A 17,940-nucleotide genomic window follows, 5' to 3' on the forward strand; every position below is an offset into this window, starting at 1 on the left:
ATTTGCTGAACAGCAACATGCAGGACGAGAATGAGTTTGCACGCAACAGTAAAGTAAATCTTAACACAGCTTTGAAAAGTTGGAAAGGAAGATATTAAGCTCCTAGTTTCACAAAGAGATGCAGGAAGCAGTTCTAGTTTCTTTTTGGAGCATTTACACAAAAAGCAAAAAAAAGATGGGATGTTGTGATGCATTTAATGACTTTAGCACATCCAGGTTTACTTCAGGCCAATGAAGGTATGCTCTCGTCCTCTAATAAAAACCGTTCTTCTGTTCAGGGCCAGGTAAACAAGCTAGGGGGTCCTGGGGCACAAATGATCACTGGGGGCCCCTACTGACTCCCGACGTTCTGAGCATCCTGTATGTATCCATCAGGTGTAGCGCACACAGCAGGCCACACATGACAGATTCAGTCTTATTTTGCCCAGAAAACAACCAGTACTTCTTTTCTACTATGTTCAATAAAAAGGTGCATGCAATGTTGATTCCAACAAGTGCAAAAAAACAAGCTCGAATAACAACGATTGAAATTATTATAGGCAGTTGGAAATTGTTTTCCTTCTCAGTCTAATTCCGTGTTTATCAAAGCAGCTGATGGGGTCTGATTACATTGCCTAACTAAAGTCCAACAGTGTAACTCTCCACAAACAATGGCTCCTGCATCGATAACGAGTAAATCTTATAAATATTGGGACATTGGTTTCAATATCATCCTTTATTGCCAAGCTCTACGTGGAGAGAAGACATTTCTTTTATTTTTTGAAAAAACAGTGTTTGATGTTATGAGAGAACAAGATTGAGGGGTGGGAGTGGGTTGAAAGTTGGAGATGGAAAGGGAAAAAAAAAAAAAAATGCATTTGTTATTGTCGGCGTGTCCGCCAGTGTTCTCCCTCCCTGCTCCGACACACTTTTCCATGTTGCGGGCCCGACGTTACACTTGTCAATGTAGTTGTTCAAGCGACTCGGCCGTCGGTCCCAGTGAGGGCTGTGCACCGCTGCCTCCTCTCTCCCCCACGTCTCTTTTTTAAAAAGCTGTGGCTCTTGCTTGAATGCTCTCTGTGTCCATGCCCAGTGCCCTAATCCAGGGCCTGCTCTTCCTCTAAGCAGGGAGTTAACTTAATCCCTCTCATTTAGGCAGCTGCACTGCCGGGGAACTATGGGAAAAAAAAAAAAAAAAAAAGTTATAGCTCTGTGACAGACACTTTCAGCTGTTGTGACGGCACCTCCCCGATTCAGCTGCCTTAACATGCAACTCTCACTGTCGGCCCGGTATTTTAATGTAGCTGTGAATAATGCATGGAGGTCGGGCGGTGAGCGTGGAAAGCATAGAGGGAGGTATGCATGGCTGGAATGATAGCTGTTGACTGAAGACAGAGTCCGTGTAAAGCAGAACAAGCTGTAAAACACTGACTGACATCTGCGTGCTGTATGACCCGGCTACCAACAGTAAATAATGCTGTGAATGTAAATGGTCATTCCCAAAGACACCAACAGATATCAGTGTGAGAGAGACTGACTGGAAGAGTTTAGACATCCGCCGTGGTTGTGACTGTTCGCCCAAAAAAAAGGAGGAAGTGGTGGTTTTTAAGACAAAAGGTCAAAGTCTTCAACTCACCAGGATATAGTGTCTTATAAAAGTCTTGAATAGCAGTAGTTGTGTATTCATAACGAAGATCTGACTATGGGTTAGCTGACAAAAGCCACATACAGTGAGAGTTAAGATGAAATATTCCATGTTTTCTTGTGCTTTGAGCTTTGCAGGAGCCAGAAAGTGTAAACTTTCTCTCTTTCCTATGAAACAACTTCACACCTCTGCACTTCACTTTGCAAAAATTCTCATTATAGTGGCCGGTGGAGGTCAGAAAACACAATTTACAATTTCTGCAAACATTTGAGCTACTTATCTGTGAAATTTTGAACCTCAGAGAACATTTCAAAGGGCATTCAGCACAAGTAGCTGCCTCCTTTATCCTTCGCCCGCATCTGCCACTTCCAGCCTGCTGAACTTTTGTAATGTGCCTCGATTAGAGCGCAGGACAGATTCGGTAATAAGCCCTGGAACCTTGTCAAGAAAGAGGTCAAATCAGAAGACAAATAAACAGGAAATTGCTCCCTGCGAGCCTTCTCACTGTCACCCTTTGCTTGTTACCTTGAGCACTAAAAAGGTATTTATCTGACTCCCTCTCTGCTGTTTAAACAGGCGTCAGCACTGCTCTGCGGGGCTTAATTACGCTTTGGTCTCAGGAGTTCACTTGGTGAAGTGCAGGTGCAGCGTCCAAGAAAAATAATTGAACAAACAATTATAATGTGCGTTCCCACACTGCCGGTTAGACACGGAGCAGCTACAGGCTTTTGAGCTGTTTAGCTTCCCTCCGGTCCAAAATATATCACTATAGGAGTGTCGAAATACCCCAAAGATCTATGGTGAACTTGTGTATATTCTGGCAGTGAGTATCTTGACAGTACCGTCCCTCCACCCTGGGAAAGAATCTGCACCGTCCCTGTAAACAAGCGAGACATTCACAGCCTCTCCTCGTGTCTTTCCGTCCAGAAAAACAAAGGCAGAGTTCTCGTCCGCTGCACCTCGCTCACCGTCGCTGACAGGATATGAGTGCCATCTCGGGACATCAACACGTCTTGGGCCTCAGTGCCTCGTCGGTGGAAAAGATCCCGAACCAAAACACGCAGAAGAGACCCAACCAGCCCTTCGAGGTGCTCGTCACTCCTCGGAGCGCTTTGTTTTCAGCTCGCCCCATTGTTCCTCAGATGGGGAAATGTTTTTGTTAGATGACAAACGGTATGTCTTCACCATCACAGGATTATTTTTACAGCGTTGCTTCACTGGGAAAGAGCTGGTGGAAAATGTTGAGCTTTGAGAAAACATCACAAAGACACAGCTGAAGTAGATCATTCTAGTCAAAATTATTAAAAGTTTTCCTCATTGTACATTACTACAACTGCAAATACGGGATATTAATATTTAGGCCCATATTTCTAAGAAACAGTATATGGATGAAGCCATATGGCAAACTAATTCCTCACACTAGGTGTTTGTGTGATGGTCTTACCGTTTCTTAAACCCCCTCCCTTCACACCTTTTCCAGTGTCCAAAATAAGGGGGATGCATCCAACAATTTGTTTCCAGTCTTTAGGCTAAGCTAAAAGAAGCTATATGGCTGGTAGCTTTAGCCTTATATTTAATGTATATATGGGAGTGGTGTCAATCTTCTCATCTAACTCTCTGACAGAAACCAAAACCCAACAGGCAAATTTCCAAAAATGTTGAGCTTCTGCCCTAAGCATCCCCAACAAGTTAAAGCCACCTGAGGGGCCTTTACAGTAGCATTTTAGTTTCCAATTGTGGCCAGGTAAACACGTTCTGAAACATTATCTTAAGAAACTCATTGTCTTCTTTGCGTTTCCCAAAATCTTCTCACAAATTCATGATGGCATTAAAGTTCAAACTACTTTATTTCTGCTTTTGTTTCCTTTGTAGAAACTTGTTTCCAGGCAAGAAAAAGTTAAAACTCACTTTTAAACATTTCTGAAGATACCAGCTCTCTAGAGGCCTTAACTTTTAAGACTAATTTTTTTTTTTTTTTGCCACATTTCGAGTAAAGAACACCAGGTTATGTGTTCAAACTGTTTTGGAAGCGAAACCCTTCAAATTAATCTTCAAGCTTGCATTTGCTCGATCAAACTGATTTCTACTCCACCGGCCTCCCTGAGGAATTCTTCTTCCATGCAGGAGGACTTCAGTTATGGCTGTTTTGCTTTTTCAGCTCTTCGGTTTCCTCTCCACCTCTCTTTCCCCTTTTGCCGTTCTTCCAGAGATGAGTAGTTGTTGGCAGTGCTTATGTAATAACAGATGGAAGCTAGAAATTAACACGTCTTGCCTCTCTCGTTATTCTCCTCTCTCCATTTATTTTTAATGCTGTGAGCACGAGCGTCTCTCTCGTTCTCTCTCTGTCTTTCGCCGTGTGTGTGTGTGTGTGTGTGTGTGTGAGTGTGACCCCGGCAGGCCAGCAGCACCTGTCAGGAGTGTATCCACCGTGGTTGCGTGCCTAATTAGCACACAAGGAATTTGGTGGCACGAAGCGCGCAGCATCGGTGGGAAGAAAAGAGTGTGGGGTGCAATTAGGATTTGTTGGCATGTACAGAACACACAGCGAAGACCCAAACGAGGAGGAGGAGGAGGAAGAGGAGGAGGAGAGGTTGGGGTGTGTTGGTGTGGGAGTGGAGGGCTGCATGTGTGGCCTGATACTACTTTATTCTTCACTTGAAAAGATCAGAGAAAAGCATTTGAAATATCAGAACCTTGAACACTGAGTTTTCACATAAACACAACCGCGTGAAATACAAACAACTTTCTCTGTGGAAGAAAAACCTTTAGCAAAAACCCAAAGTTAACCATAATCCAACTGTTTCAAAAACATTCTAAAGTTCAGCTGAAGCTAATACGAATACTAAAAGGGCATGCAGTGGTATGTACTTAAAGTATCACAAGTAAAAGTACTGGTAAACACCATTTTCCTGTTGCAGGCCCCTTCAGAGAAACAAGATAAATGTATCAAGATAAATTAAGTAATTTTCTACACATATTTTTATGAATTTCTTTGGACTTTTCTCTAATTGTATTTTCATGAAATACTGGGTGATTTGATCTACTGTATTCTGTCCTGGTGTATTTTCTGTAAGCCAAAAGCGGGGGACAAAATAATCTTTAAAAATGCACTGTAATATTTAAGCTTATCGTATGATTTTTCTGTGGCATCGTATCCTGAAAGGTAACTCGTAATTATAGTTGTCAAATGCTTACCACTACCAGAACATATCCCTCTGCTGTGGGGGAAATACAAGAAATACTGTCCAACATCCACTTGATGTGGCTAACTCAGGTAAAGACAGGCAGGACGTCGCTCCTTAGTCTGTCTGTGGGCTCAAATGCCACACGGAGGACCGGTTACCCTCATACTCTGATGACGTACAGTAGTTTAACAATGTTTATATTGCTGTTGGCGGTGTGACAGGGAGTAATGGGAAAAAATACAGCACAGACAGACTTGTGCCAAGTGCAAGGTAATTAGTGCAGAAGTACCATATAGCCTATAAATTTATCTAATTGTCATTATCATTATTCTCATGGCCCGGCAGCAAATGTTCCATGAGCAGGAACCGGTCCAAGGCCCAACTACTGGACCTTTGCCTGTCTGTTTGTGAACCACTGACCTTGTGACCCGACTGTGACTATTTATCAGTCCATCAAGGTTTTGGATTAGGACGTAACGTGCAAACGGCCAGATTCACGCACATAGGTCTCTTCTACTTAAAAACACAGATCTCCTCGTGTGGATCTAACCCTGCATTTCAGTCCCTGCCACTGCTCAGTCTTACTTGACGCAGAAGAAAAGTTTAAGAGATTTTTTTTTTTTTGAATGAGGAAGGGAGAAGAAAGAACAGATAAAGAATTTATAGGTGGCATCTTTTAGTTTCAACGCCTTTGTTCAGGCATTGATTGGTCTTTACAGCATCAAAGAATAAACATCTGAGCACTGGAAGAAGAGGAAAAAGACAAGGAAAGCGACTGCTGGAAGCGATTGTGACAAGGTTTAACTTTGTGTCCACTACATGATTTATTTATCACCACGAAGGCCGTTTTCATGGGTAGATCGGGGCCACTGGGGGGGGGGTAAAAAGAGTAGAGGGAGCTACAAGGAGCAGACATGACCTCAGTTTGATGAGATGTAATCAAAAAGATCACGATAGCTCTTGTGCCTACAACACTGAAAGGGAACAAATGGCTCTTTAATATTTCCATGCATAGCAAAATAAAATAAAAAAAATCATGAGAACGGTGATGAATAAAACAAAAAGAAGCAACAAAAAAGGACTGCAGCGGCGGCGTCTTTGTGAGGCAGAGAGGAAATATGCGCCATGTCAAAAGCCGTCGTCTTTTTATCTAATGGGGACGGCGGCTGTAATGCATCCATGTGGCCCTCACTTTAATAATTGAACAGACATCGGGGCGGCACCTGCTGGGAGCCCAAATCATCGCCACCGCTTTGAACAAACCGCTGTGACATTACGGCATCAGGCATGGCAATGCAGCGCTGAAAAAATACAGACAGAGGGTTAGAGAAAAAGAGAAAAAAAAAAAAAAAAAGGATGCATTCGAGGCGGTGAACATGGCCTGGGGCTACAGAGTAATGAGCACATCTCCATGGAGGCTTGCACAGATTCACTATTTGAAAATTGTTTCTTGTCTTAATAAATCCTAAATGTGTAATTTACTTGTGGAAGAGGAACAACAAAGCAGCTCACATGGCCCTCTCCCTCTCCTTTCCTCTGTAAAATGATTGAAAACACACCGACCCGAGATGCGCTAACGTTTCCTCAGGTGTAGACGCAGAAACCCTTGCACCCTCAGATCTCCTCAGATCCCCCCCTCCCTCCCATCTTCCCTCCCCCTCTTCTCTGTCCCCCCCAAATTGCAAAGTCATTGAAATTCCTGGTCAGGAATTATAAAACCTTCTGAATCAATTACAACATCAATCGGGCTGAAATCTGCGGCCGATGAATATGTATAAAAGTACACACACATCCGGCTAATTAAACAAGGCCGTCAGAAATCACTTCAGACAGGTCCGGCAGACTCACAGTGAGCATACATTAACCAGCAGGAAGTTCAGGCTAAGAGACAGCTGATGCAGGGACTGAATGCTGAATACATGTATATGTAGATTCTGTCTACTCGAAACAAGTTAACATTTTTTACTAGTACCACACAGAAATTAAGTGCAAAATGCCGTTTGTTTTTTTTTACTTTTCATAAATTGTGTTTGTTTCTGCTGCTGCTTCCCTCTTTTTGTCTCATTGCCCTTGTTACATCAGCATTAAAGAGGTAACAGCACATTTAAAAGGTGTTAATGAAATTGTTATCTTTGTAATCTTTGTAATTTGTAGTCACATTTGCACAGATAGTAGGCGTCTCTAAGCTAGGACTGGTTAAAGCGCTGTGATCACCTAATGTAATTCACAGACAATCTGGAAAGACATCAATGTCAGTTCCTCTGATTCCAGCATAAAATAGTAAATAATAAATAATAAAACATCACGTTAAATACAATGATCAGCAACAACATTAAAACCAACAACTGGCTTTAATGTTGTGGTGGATCAGTCTGTGTGTTAACACGCAGACGATTTGCCTAAACAGTGCATAAAGTACTGGCTGCAGAAATGCAATTTCCAAAAAATGAAATGGCAAATTTCTGAAGTTTTTCAATGGACGTCTGTGTTCAGACTTGTGCTTTTTTCTTGGAATTAGCAAATGAAGTAAGTTTATCAGGAGTGCAGCCTCATCATAATAATGCACTTAAACATAAATCAGCTCCAAAAACAATGTTGCACATTCTCTGCGGGATTAAACACAGTTTTTCTGCACTAAGGTTGATCATTAACTTCAGTGTGAGCTCCACTGTTTAATGCCTAAGGGTGCTAAAGCAGAGAGATTTCTTTAGGTTCCCCATTAGGAAATTTGTGAAGTGAAAATTAAGACATTCGCTGCACTTCTTTTTTTTTTACAGCAATATCTATTAATATTTTCAAATTACTTCCTACAACAGAGGAGGGAAAAAAAAAGTTCTCATCCAGCAAGAGAGATATCAAAAGGCAAATAGATTACTGTCCAAAATTTAAAATTAGGCCTTCCCTTATCCTGTCAGGCATTCGGACAATAACAAATGCAAAGAATAAACAACAAAAAACATATGTAACTGAAAAGGTAAAAATAATAATAAAATCAAAAATAATTACAATAATGATCACGACTTTGTGCTTTTCACAAGGGTTCCCCTATTGTTATATTCACGTCTTCCTTTCATTATTTGTACGTCATTGTCAAACTCAAAGACACAGTTCACATGGAACAGAACAATCAAGTATTAAAAAAAAAAAGAGTTCGTTCAACTCTTGAAGGATCTCGTCCGCCACAGTCATCCCATTACTTAGATCCACGGTCTCTATTGTATAAAAAGGACACAAAACTTTTTCGAACAGAGATTGTTTACCTTTAATAGCCTAAGTAATCTTATCCACGGGGTGAGGTCACGTACGATTCCTTAATCCAATTGATGACCAAAATTTGAGTTTACTGGTCTTCCTCCTTCGAGTAGACAGTCAGATAACCCTTTTTGCAAGCAGTCAAGGTAACAGTAGCTTTCCTAGGTGTACGGCGTTTATCAGGGTGTAAACCTAAAATGAACAACTTCGGGTCATGTTTTAAGTGTATGCCCAATATACTCTCCACAGTTCGTTTAATCTCCCTCCAGAACTGGTTAAATTCATCAAATTCGCAAACACAGTGAAAAAAGGTCCCTTTCTCTTGTCCACACCTGATCCTGGGGGCTTTTCTGGTGGCACATGTGTCCCCATCAGCCAGTTATATTGCAGCAATTTGAGCAGACTGTTGACAGTTTATGTTTGTGCTTCAGCAAATGCTGCTTTCCAAGTCCTCAGAAGGGAAATCCTGTTGTACATCCTCATTCGAGGGATTAAGTTTTAGTAAAGAAGACTCAGAGGATCCCTCAACTAAAAGATTATGTAGTTTTAAGATAACATCCTTCCGAAAGGCATTTCTTTTCTTGCATTTCTTTTCCAAAATATATAATGGGGGGGGGGTTGACAAACACTGACTTTGGGATAATCTAATAAAGTTTTTCACCTGTAGGTATTTGAAGAACGGTTTGCGTGGGACATCATACCTGGCAACCAATTTCTCAAATGAGAAATTAATGGTCCCATCTGATATCATGAGGTCCCCTGTTGTCTTTATACCTTTTCAGGCCACTTTGAAGAATCTGTCCCTTTCCCCCTGGCGGCTGCTATCACAGACATTTCATCCCTGTAATTTAGGAATTTCATCACAAGGACGTTAAGAGGTAATCATCTGATTGACCCGGTGTGCCCTCCTCAAAATCAACGCAGCTCGCTGCGGTGCAAAGTTCAGAGCCTCCAGTAACCAGTTTTCCAGGGATGTGCGAGCGTCCTCCCCCTCCTCGGGCAGATTAATGATTGACCGCCTCGATTTAGTCTCCAGATCCAGCACCTTCTCCTCAAGGTCTATGTTTTTATTTTCGAGGGTCTAATCTTTAGCCCCTTGAGTGTTGATGCTATCCTCTATTGCGGATATCCAGATCTCTGCGTGGTTGACCCGCTCGACACACTCATAAATCTCTGTTTTTCGCGTTCTCTATTGCTGACAAAATATTAACCAGAAAAAAGAATCCGACTTCAAGTTTGCGACAGCACCAGTGGACCCACAGTCTTTTTTTTCCTCTGCCATGGCATCACGTGTGCTAGCGTCAGCATCGCTATCTTCAGAGTTAGCCTCAGAACTCAGCTTAGAAGCTAAGTCAGGCAACTTCGACCAAAACGGCTTGTTGGGAGCTTTTAAACCAGGTTTCCTTTGCAGCCGGGGCATCGCCGCTGTCGGCGGCTCTCAGTATGCCGCCATTACCCCCTTTCACTGCACAACCAAGGTCACAGACTTCTTCGTTATTTTAGCTGTCGTGCATCCCTCTTCTCTCGAATCACAATCAATTTTTTATTTTTTATTTTAACAAAGCACTGTACTATATTTAACCATATTTTAACTCACATCCGTCAGAAAAGACGGACTTTGCCAGGTCTTCAGAAGAATCACAACGAAAATGGCCATTTGCAGTTAAGTGTCAGTCAAAACAAAAAAAAGCCCCCAAAAAAACCAAACAAAAAAAAACTTTCTCCAAGTGCATTTACATGACAATAGTTCTACCCAAAAGGAACTCCGCTACTGACTAATTACTTGGCCAGCTGCACAGCTGCCAGCTGTTCTGGCCTCCAAAACCCACTTTCGGCACCTTAGGCCACCTCCCAAAAAGTTGCTGTTGGATCTCTCGTTTGACAGGCTACTTTGCTCATCTATTCTTGCGTTGATTACAGGCCAGCGGGAAGCGTTACTCTGCCAAATGAGATTAGAGTGAGACGTAAGGTTTGTGCATCTACATCCACAGTTATCACCTTTCCATCTACCATAGTGTTTTTTGCACACATTGGGGGGGGGGGACCTCTAGACCAAGCCCGACCGATATATCTGCCAATCACAGATATATCGGTATCAGCCTATGTTTTTAAATTAACAGAACATAATGCAGAAAAAAGATGCATGGGGTAATTTAGAAATGGTCTCATCACATAGTTTGCCCAACAGAGAGCACTCCGACTCGACCGTTATAAAACACTGTACGTACGTATCACAGCTGAGCAGTCATGCGGTGTCGTCACATTGAGTTGCTAGTTTGTGAAATGCATTGCTGGGAAGTTAATAAACAACGATCAACCATCATTTTCCCTATTCAATATAACTAACACACACTATATGTATATATTAAAGAGCTGATATATCAATATTGGAAATTTTTACTCCCTAAAAGTCGTTATCAGCATCAGCCCCACAAATCCAGTTTCGGTCGTAATCTACCTTTAAACCGGCAATAACTGCCTTTTTTGGCCACTTGGGGGCAGCAGAAACTACTTGTGGACCTTCCACGTTGATATGGTGAACTTGATAGCAAACAGTTGCTTGATTACAAATCCAGCAGTTACCAAACAACATTATCATTTATGTGGAGCGTTGTTTATGTCCAACTGACGAACCTAAGTCTAGTATCCCCCGTCTTTGACCACTGCTTTTGGCCTCTGCCAACTCCTGAGGGAAATATCTGGCTCTTCAGCTGCTGAATTCTCCACTATGTTCACCAGATAGTCTCCAACTGTTCCTGTCTGCTGTTTGCTGCCGAGCAGGTAGTGGAGTTTTTTTTTTTAAACTACAGCTGTTTCTCTGAAAACAGCTGCCTGCTGTGGCTGAAAACGACGCTATGAGAGCGGTGAGAGTGAACAAATTTACGAGAGTTGCAGTCTGGAGAGATAAACAGTGGAGCTGAAACTCACTGTAAAGCTCTGTAAAGCCTCACTGCAACCAGAGACTCCTTTCACACTGTCACACTGTTTCCACATTGTCATTAGAGGCATAGATTTTTATAAAATAAAAAAAAATTAAAAAAAAAATTGCATTAAATTTTTGCCGCTCTAAAAAAATGCAGTCAATGCTTTCCGTGAACAAATAATCACGTCCCTCCAAAAGAAATCGACCTTTTTCATAAAGGTTCCTTTTAATTGCTTTGTGCATTTACATTAAATTTCAGATATCAAGGCTGAAATCATCCACTTACTATACACTTTATAGAGGAGTACATGGTACATCAAATGGATTTTTACCTGTATTTCAAACATTTTTGGACACTATTTAGGTAATTCCTACCATGTAGTAGCTACCCAATTTAAATTTTTCATGTCTGCGTACGGCACGGTGGCAGATAAATGTTGGTTATTGGCCATCGAATGTTCACCACTTGGGATTAGCACTTTGAAATTTGTTCTGCAACTATTTCCTGATGTTCCTGATCACTGACTTTCATCTAATTGTAGTCTCCTAGTAGTCACTAATAGAGGCTGATTAGAAGGCCTACACATGAACGTAAAACTTCTCTCTGTTAAAGCTCCACGTGGTGATTTAGACTGATAAAAAGCATTTTCATATAAGCATGTTGCCTCATTTACTTTAATCTTATTTTCCTGATGGATAAAAGTCTCAGCGGAATGCCTGAAAATGTACAAATTTCCTCTGAACAAAATCACATCGGATAAAAATCATCTCACTTTAACTCTTCCCCCCATCTCCACTTCATTTGACACAAAGTTACCCGAGCGTCTTGACGGCGGAGGAGTTTTTATGATTTGAATATTTTATTTCTGCGTTCTGCTCCACGGCCAGTTGTCTCCGGGCCGTTGCTGTCTCTGCCCATGTCTCCCATCCAGAGATGTGCTGCTCACAGAGCTGAGGGAAGGAGAGAGAAGGGGGAAGAAGAATCCAGCCAAGAGGCCCCGGGGCCACGGCCCTGTCTGGACCCCCAACCCCGGGTCACCGAGCACCTCGGGTCAGCCGGTCCCGCACAGCCTCATCGTGGGGTAATCGCCCGGCTACCGGATCGAGCAGGGAGGAGGGAGGGAGGAGGAGTGGGGAGGAAGGAGGGAGGAGGAGGCTCCCCCGGTGTCTTGTGTAATCAACATTTAGAGAACAGCTGGGAGGAGGAGTGTGTGTTTTTTGTGTACATGGGTTTTTTTCCCCCTCACATTCAAATATATTTTATATTTCATGTGTGTGTTTTTGTTTCGTGTGTAAATGGATACTATAGCGTTAACAAGCTTGGATATGAGCTTGTGAACGACAAAGTTTGGTGTGTGTGGTCGGCGTGTATTCCCTGCTGGCCCCCAGTGCTCTGAGCGGGTTCAGTGTCGGGGTCTTTGCCTGCAAATAAAGACTACTCCTCTGGGTGCCAACATGCTTGTCTTTGGGTAGAACTGTCAGAGCGAGGAATTTCAGATTTGCAGGAGAAGAAACATGCAAGTGGGACGCTGATATTTACAGTTTCAAAGTATTAAAGACTAACCGAGAATTACAAATTAAGCAAAAATATATCATAGTATTTATGACTGTTGTTTGCATGGGATTTATTAAAAGGACCAATACCAGGATTTTTTTGCAACTTTTGGCCCCTTAACCCCCTGATGCCAGAGCATCAAATACAAGTCTCTTTCTCTTAGTTTTTTTTTTTTTAATGAAAAGACTAGTAATTGCAGTAACCCAGGTTAAAAACTAAGTCAATTGATGAGGTAGAAACAGCACTATTGTCAAGATTTCTTTCATCCGGTGACCTATACATATACCCGTTTTTATTAACCCCCCCTACATTTCTGAATTTAACATCTCAATTTTTTAAGTGTCACAATTAGTCGTCTTACCCCCCAGGCGACCCCTTCTGTGCACATTTTTATCCTCAGTTTCTATATAAAAAGTTCAAGTGGCTATTACGTTTAAAATGAAAGAGCTTGTCCATAGTGAACAAAGCACATTTGCAAAGCTGCCCTCAGATTCCTGGTGAATCTGGTACTGGTCATATTACTACTAACCATTTCCCAATGCATACTGCAGGATTTCAGATTTGTGCATACGTTTTTCCAAATTTTTTGAAGGCCTTTTATTTTCCATTTATTGACATGCGGTATGAAAACAAGAAAACACATTGAACTCTCCAGCACTGTGTAGTCCATAAAGTCTGAACTCTTTTTGAGTTCTATTATCACTGCATGTTCATATCGTTTAAATGCAGACAGATTTGTAAAAAGTCTGCAAATACATTTTTTAACATACAGAAATGAATACAAAAAAATAAAAACAAAAAATAATGGAAGATGGAAAAATATACTCATCTGAAACAAACAACTATTGTTTGCAAAATAGTCAGCAGTTAAGTAAAGGACAGCCACAATTTTTGCAACCTCATCCAAATCCGGGCCTGTGGAACCAGAATCCAACATGCTTTCATCTGAGGAAAAGTAGACCCACGCAGACCCAAACTGGGGCACCAGTTAACAACAAGCTGCAGTCAAGCAGAGGAGCAACACCGTGATAATGATTCGCCACCTGACAGGAACCGATTGCAAGTCCACTTCGATCCACTGAGTTATTACACATATTGACACAGAGACCTGAAGCACGAGAACTGGACCCTTCGCGACACGATTAAACCAAAGAGAGATGGTATATAATATTAACTATTCCAGATTCTTAATATGGGGTAAAATATGAAAAATACCTGCTGTAGTTCTTTAATATTGTGATCAGTTTGTACAACAAAGTCTTAAAATAAAGAATAACTTTTCCAACTTGCACCTGACAACTGAGAGCTGACGGGTCTTATTTTGTTCCTTTCCCCGAAATAAAAATGAAGAAGGAGCCAGTTAACATTTTGCCATATACATTGTTTGTTTTGGATTTATAAATACTGTAATCACCACGGGTACAGTGCTAATCCAACAGATAGCTCTGTGTCGCACAACATTTGAATGGACCATCTGACTAATTACAGCAGCGTACAATCAAATCAGGCTCCAGAGAACCTGTGAAGACCCTGAGCGTGGCCTTCCGGTCAGGAAGAGGAAGCTGCCTCATTGTTGCTGCCAGAAATAATAATTTCAATAATTTTCCATAATTTCGAGCATCTAAACAGAGTAAAAACCAAGTCAGGAAACAAAGCAGGGGCCCACCAAGCTCCGCCTCCACCTCCCCCAGAAAACAAACGCACAAACACACACACGGGAGGCCTATAGAGCCTCCCCACAGAAAGCGACTGCCATCTAAAAACAGCCCCTGCAGCTGGCGGCCGCGGCAAGAGGCGTGCTTTCAGCGCTCACACCCGCAGTCGCAGTTTACTCCTGCTAAATGTATGGAATCAGGCTCTCGCTAAAAACTACAATTACAGGTGATATACAGATTGAAATCATAGGGGCCGCTTTTTTGTGGGGGAAAATTGTCCTAATGAGCGGTTTGGCGATTCGTGGGGTGGAAGGGAGGGAAGGGTTGGTGCTGTTGTGGTAGGAGACTGTGAACGTCTTTTCTCTTCAAATGCGCGCACGCGCGTGTGTGTGTTTGTGTGTGTTTGCGTGTATTTGTGTGTGTGTGTGTTGGGGAGGTGTTGGAGGGGCATAAACAGCTGCACCTGCTGCTGCGGCGCGCACTGCCACAGTTAATGATATCGGATGATATCATTAGGCAAAGTGCTCATAAACAGATGTTGGAGGCGCTGCCTAGACTGTGTCAGCTGAGCCGGTTTGCATTTCTGCGAACGTATTATTTATATAGGGCATTTAAGTTTGTTATGTTAATAACCCCTCTGTTAGCATGCAGGATGTGGCACAGGAAGCGTACAGAGATTAAGCCAGTTTGGGGGGGCAGGAGAGAGTTAAAATGCACCTCAGAGGCTGATCAGAGGTGTGAAGAGCTAACAGGAGATCAGTTTAGAGACTGAACACGAGAGGATGTAGACAAGACCAACACCGCCGAGACTAATCCGAGATCCACCTGCATTCTGGTCAGGACCATAATAAAGATCCAATGGTTTTCATTTCACTTTTTAAAACTTGACCGAATATCATTCTACTTAAAAAATCTTGATCCGCCCTTGAAATGATCCTGCTTTCACGCTAACTTTAGGCCAGATGTAAAAGAATTCCCTGCACGTTACGGCAGGGTACTGCAGGTTTCGAAATTCACATCCCCGAAGTTACCTGAGCCGCTCGCTTTATACATACTTTCAAAAGGTAAAAGTCCAACTAAAAAAGGTGCAGGGAATTATTGGGAACATTTTGTGTTTCTAAATGAAAAAGGATGCCATGTTATCCACTGTGTGCCATCCTTGAAACCATTAACATAATAACGGCTCCCAGTGCTTTAAAAATGATAACGCTGTAAAAGCAAAATCTAAAGTTTGAGTAGAAAGCTTGTTCACAACGCTCATACTTTTTGTTTAAGAATATATATTTCAGACTAGATAGGATTTAGCTATACCCCTAAAATTACACATTATTCTCTGTTAATTTTATTGTTTCACATACACATTTTTGTAAAAATTAAACACATTTACTTGGAATTAATCTCAAGTGTATGTTCATATCCAATTTAAATAAAAAAAGTTTTGATAAGGAGTTCTTTTCGAGACCAGAATAGTCAATAAATTGTTTATCCAAATGTGAGGCTAATTCTGCACCACTGCTACTTCCGCAGGACCTTTTAAAAACACTTCACGTGATGTATGCAGTACATTAACAACTCCTCAGTGACGGCACCTGATAAACTAAAGCGGACCAGGAGGAGAAAAGTTGTACGGCGCAGAGTTGAGTAATCACCTTACCCAGACGACATGTGAGTGGTGGGACCTCAGGGAGATTCACAGCGACGGGCAGGTTGGATCTCCGGCAGAGGAGGACGTGCAGTGGTGGATCTGTTCAACCGGCTCTGTAATAGCGGGACGAGATGGCAGGCTGCTTGATCAGTGTATCAATATACAGTTTCTTGCACCAGTATGAGTACAGTAAGTCTGGTACCCTTAGTGCCTTGCTCTGGAAAGGAAATCTCTACCCCGTCGCCCTAACCCCAGCTGTGTTAGTGCCTTGGTCTGGGGGGGGGTTTAAACCCCTAAACCTCGCAGGGTTCATGTCTCACACTGGGGAATTTAACCTGTAACTCTGGAATTCAGCCTCATCTCTGGCCGTTAGTGCCTTGCTCAATGCTGAAGACCACTGTACTCAATGATCGGAAGTTCACCGTTATGTGTCTTTAATTCGTTCATTTTTAGTCAAAAAAATAACAATTCCCTATCTATCACGTCATTAACAGCTAACAAAGTTTTACTGACAGGTTAACCTTGTACACATGAGTTACTTCAAGTACATTAACTGCCACTCACACTTGAAATATAGCAAACTTTCATCCACAGTTAACCTACAAACCTCCACAAGTCTCAGTTATTGTGATTTTTTTCATAGGAGCATGTCAAAAAACCACTTGATTGCTCATGGCTGTTGTTTATCGTCAGAAATTGACCTTGTTGCGAAAATATTTAAACTTCATTCAGCACAGCCTTGCTCTACCCCCCCTTTTCCAATTGAGTCAAAAATGTCAAAACCCAGTTTTCTCGAGGCAAAAACTTGGCCACTTTGTTTGTATGAGCATGAAATTTTCAAGACTAAACACACAAACCCAGAGAGCAGCAGGGAAACCCCAACTTAATCCTCCTCTTCCTCTGTTACAGCCATTTTAAACAGAAAGAAAAACAACTTGTTTAATTATGCTTTTCTGGTTTCACCTCGCCACCAGAAACCAAGGTGTGCACGCAGGTGAGCTAACGGGGCTCAGGTGTCGCTCAACTTGTTAAAAGTTTTTGATTTTGGGTTTGTTTTTGAGTTCAAGCGGCGTTTTTTTTTTTGTGGTAGTGTCAAGCAAATGTCTGAACAGAAATGGCGGGTGCGGGTCCTTGATTGTGTCTGTGTCTTCGCCCAAAGCGGAAGACGCACCTGCGGGAGTTCAAGGAATTAATTAACAGTCGCAGGGGGGGAAAAAAATGTCCACACGTACACTCACATTTCATTCATTCTTCTTCGCTCAAAGCCTAACTAACCTGCGTTGAGCTGCTGCTGCTGCCTTGCCCAACGGCCATGCCTCAACACCGCCTCCTCCTCCTCCTCCTTCTTCATCTTCTTCTTCTTCTCCTGTTAATTTTTCAACTGCAAATGGCGACCAACTGCAGCGTCCGATGTGCTCTACCGCCACCTTGCGCTTCGGAGCGTGAACCCAGAGACTAAATCCCACCCATTGGCGCTGTCAGGCTCAAACGTACCGGTTCATTTGGTCTTGCATTTCCCCTCTTTTTTCTCATTTCATTTGTTCTCACCTCAACATTGCCTAAACCCGCTTCATGCTAAAAGCCATCATCAGTTGTCCTTTGCTGTAGGGCTTTTATTGCGAAGGTTCTGCAGGAAGTGTTGAGTTTGAAAACAGAATTCTCACCTTGTTTCGGGGAAAACTACAAGTGGCGTGTAAAGTAATGATGAAACCAGGCATCATCACACACTGGGAAACTAGTATTTTTCTCTGCTGACTCTGGTTTTAATTTAACATCAAATGATAAACATTACAAGTATTTACTACGTGTAGAGGGATAGATTTTGAAATACTGGATTGTGACATGTATTTCATGATGCTCTGACTGTACTTTCATTTTTTTTTTATCCATTCATTTACTTTCTTAAATCCCTGCTCTCTCTCTCTCTCTGTTATTGTTTGGGTTTTCTTCTCTCCAAGCTCCAGGACAAATGTAAATTTATGTGACGAAAAATCTACTTTGGTGCAGCGAAATGAAAATATAGTTTAACAAATTCAAACAGAAAGGAGGAGGAAAAAAGAAAAGAGAGAGAGAGAGAGAAAAAAAAACAACTCCAACGGGC

General features: G+C 42.1%; 1 long non-coding RNA gene across 1 annotated transcript; it reads right to left on the reverse strand.

Moving 5' to 3' along the window:
* Positions 1–696: 696 nt before the first annotated feature.
* Positions 697–17,256, reverse strand: LOC120798354. Its single transcript, XR_005708695.1, has 3 exons — positions 17,115–17,256; positions 15,849–15,952; positions 697–1,154 (listed from the first exon to the last, which is right to left on the reverse strand). It is a non-coding gene; the product is annotated as an uncharacterized LOC120798354 (long non-coding RNA).
* Positions 17,257–17,940: the final 684 nt, after the last annotated feature.

This window comes from Xiphias gladius, chromosome 13 (assembly GCF_016859285.1).
Source record: "Xiphias gladius isolate SHS-SW01 ecotype Sanya breed wild chromosome 13, ASM1685928v1, whole genome shotgun sequence".
Lineage (NCBI taxonomy): Eukaryota > Metazoa > Chordata > Actinopteri > Istiophoriformes > Xiphiidae > Xiphias > Xiphias gladius.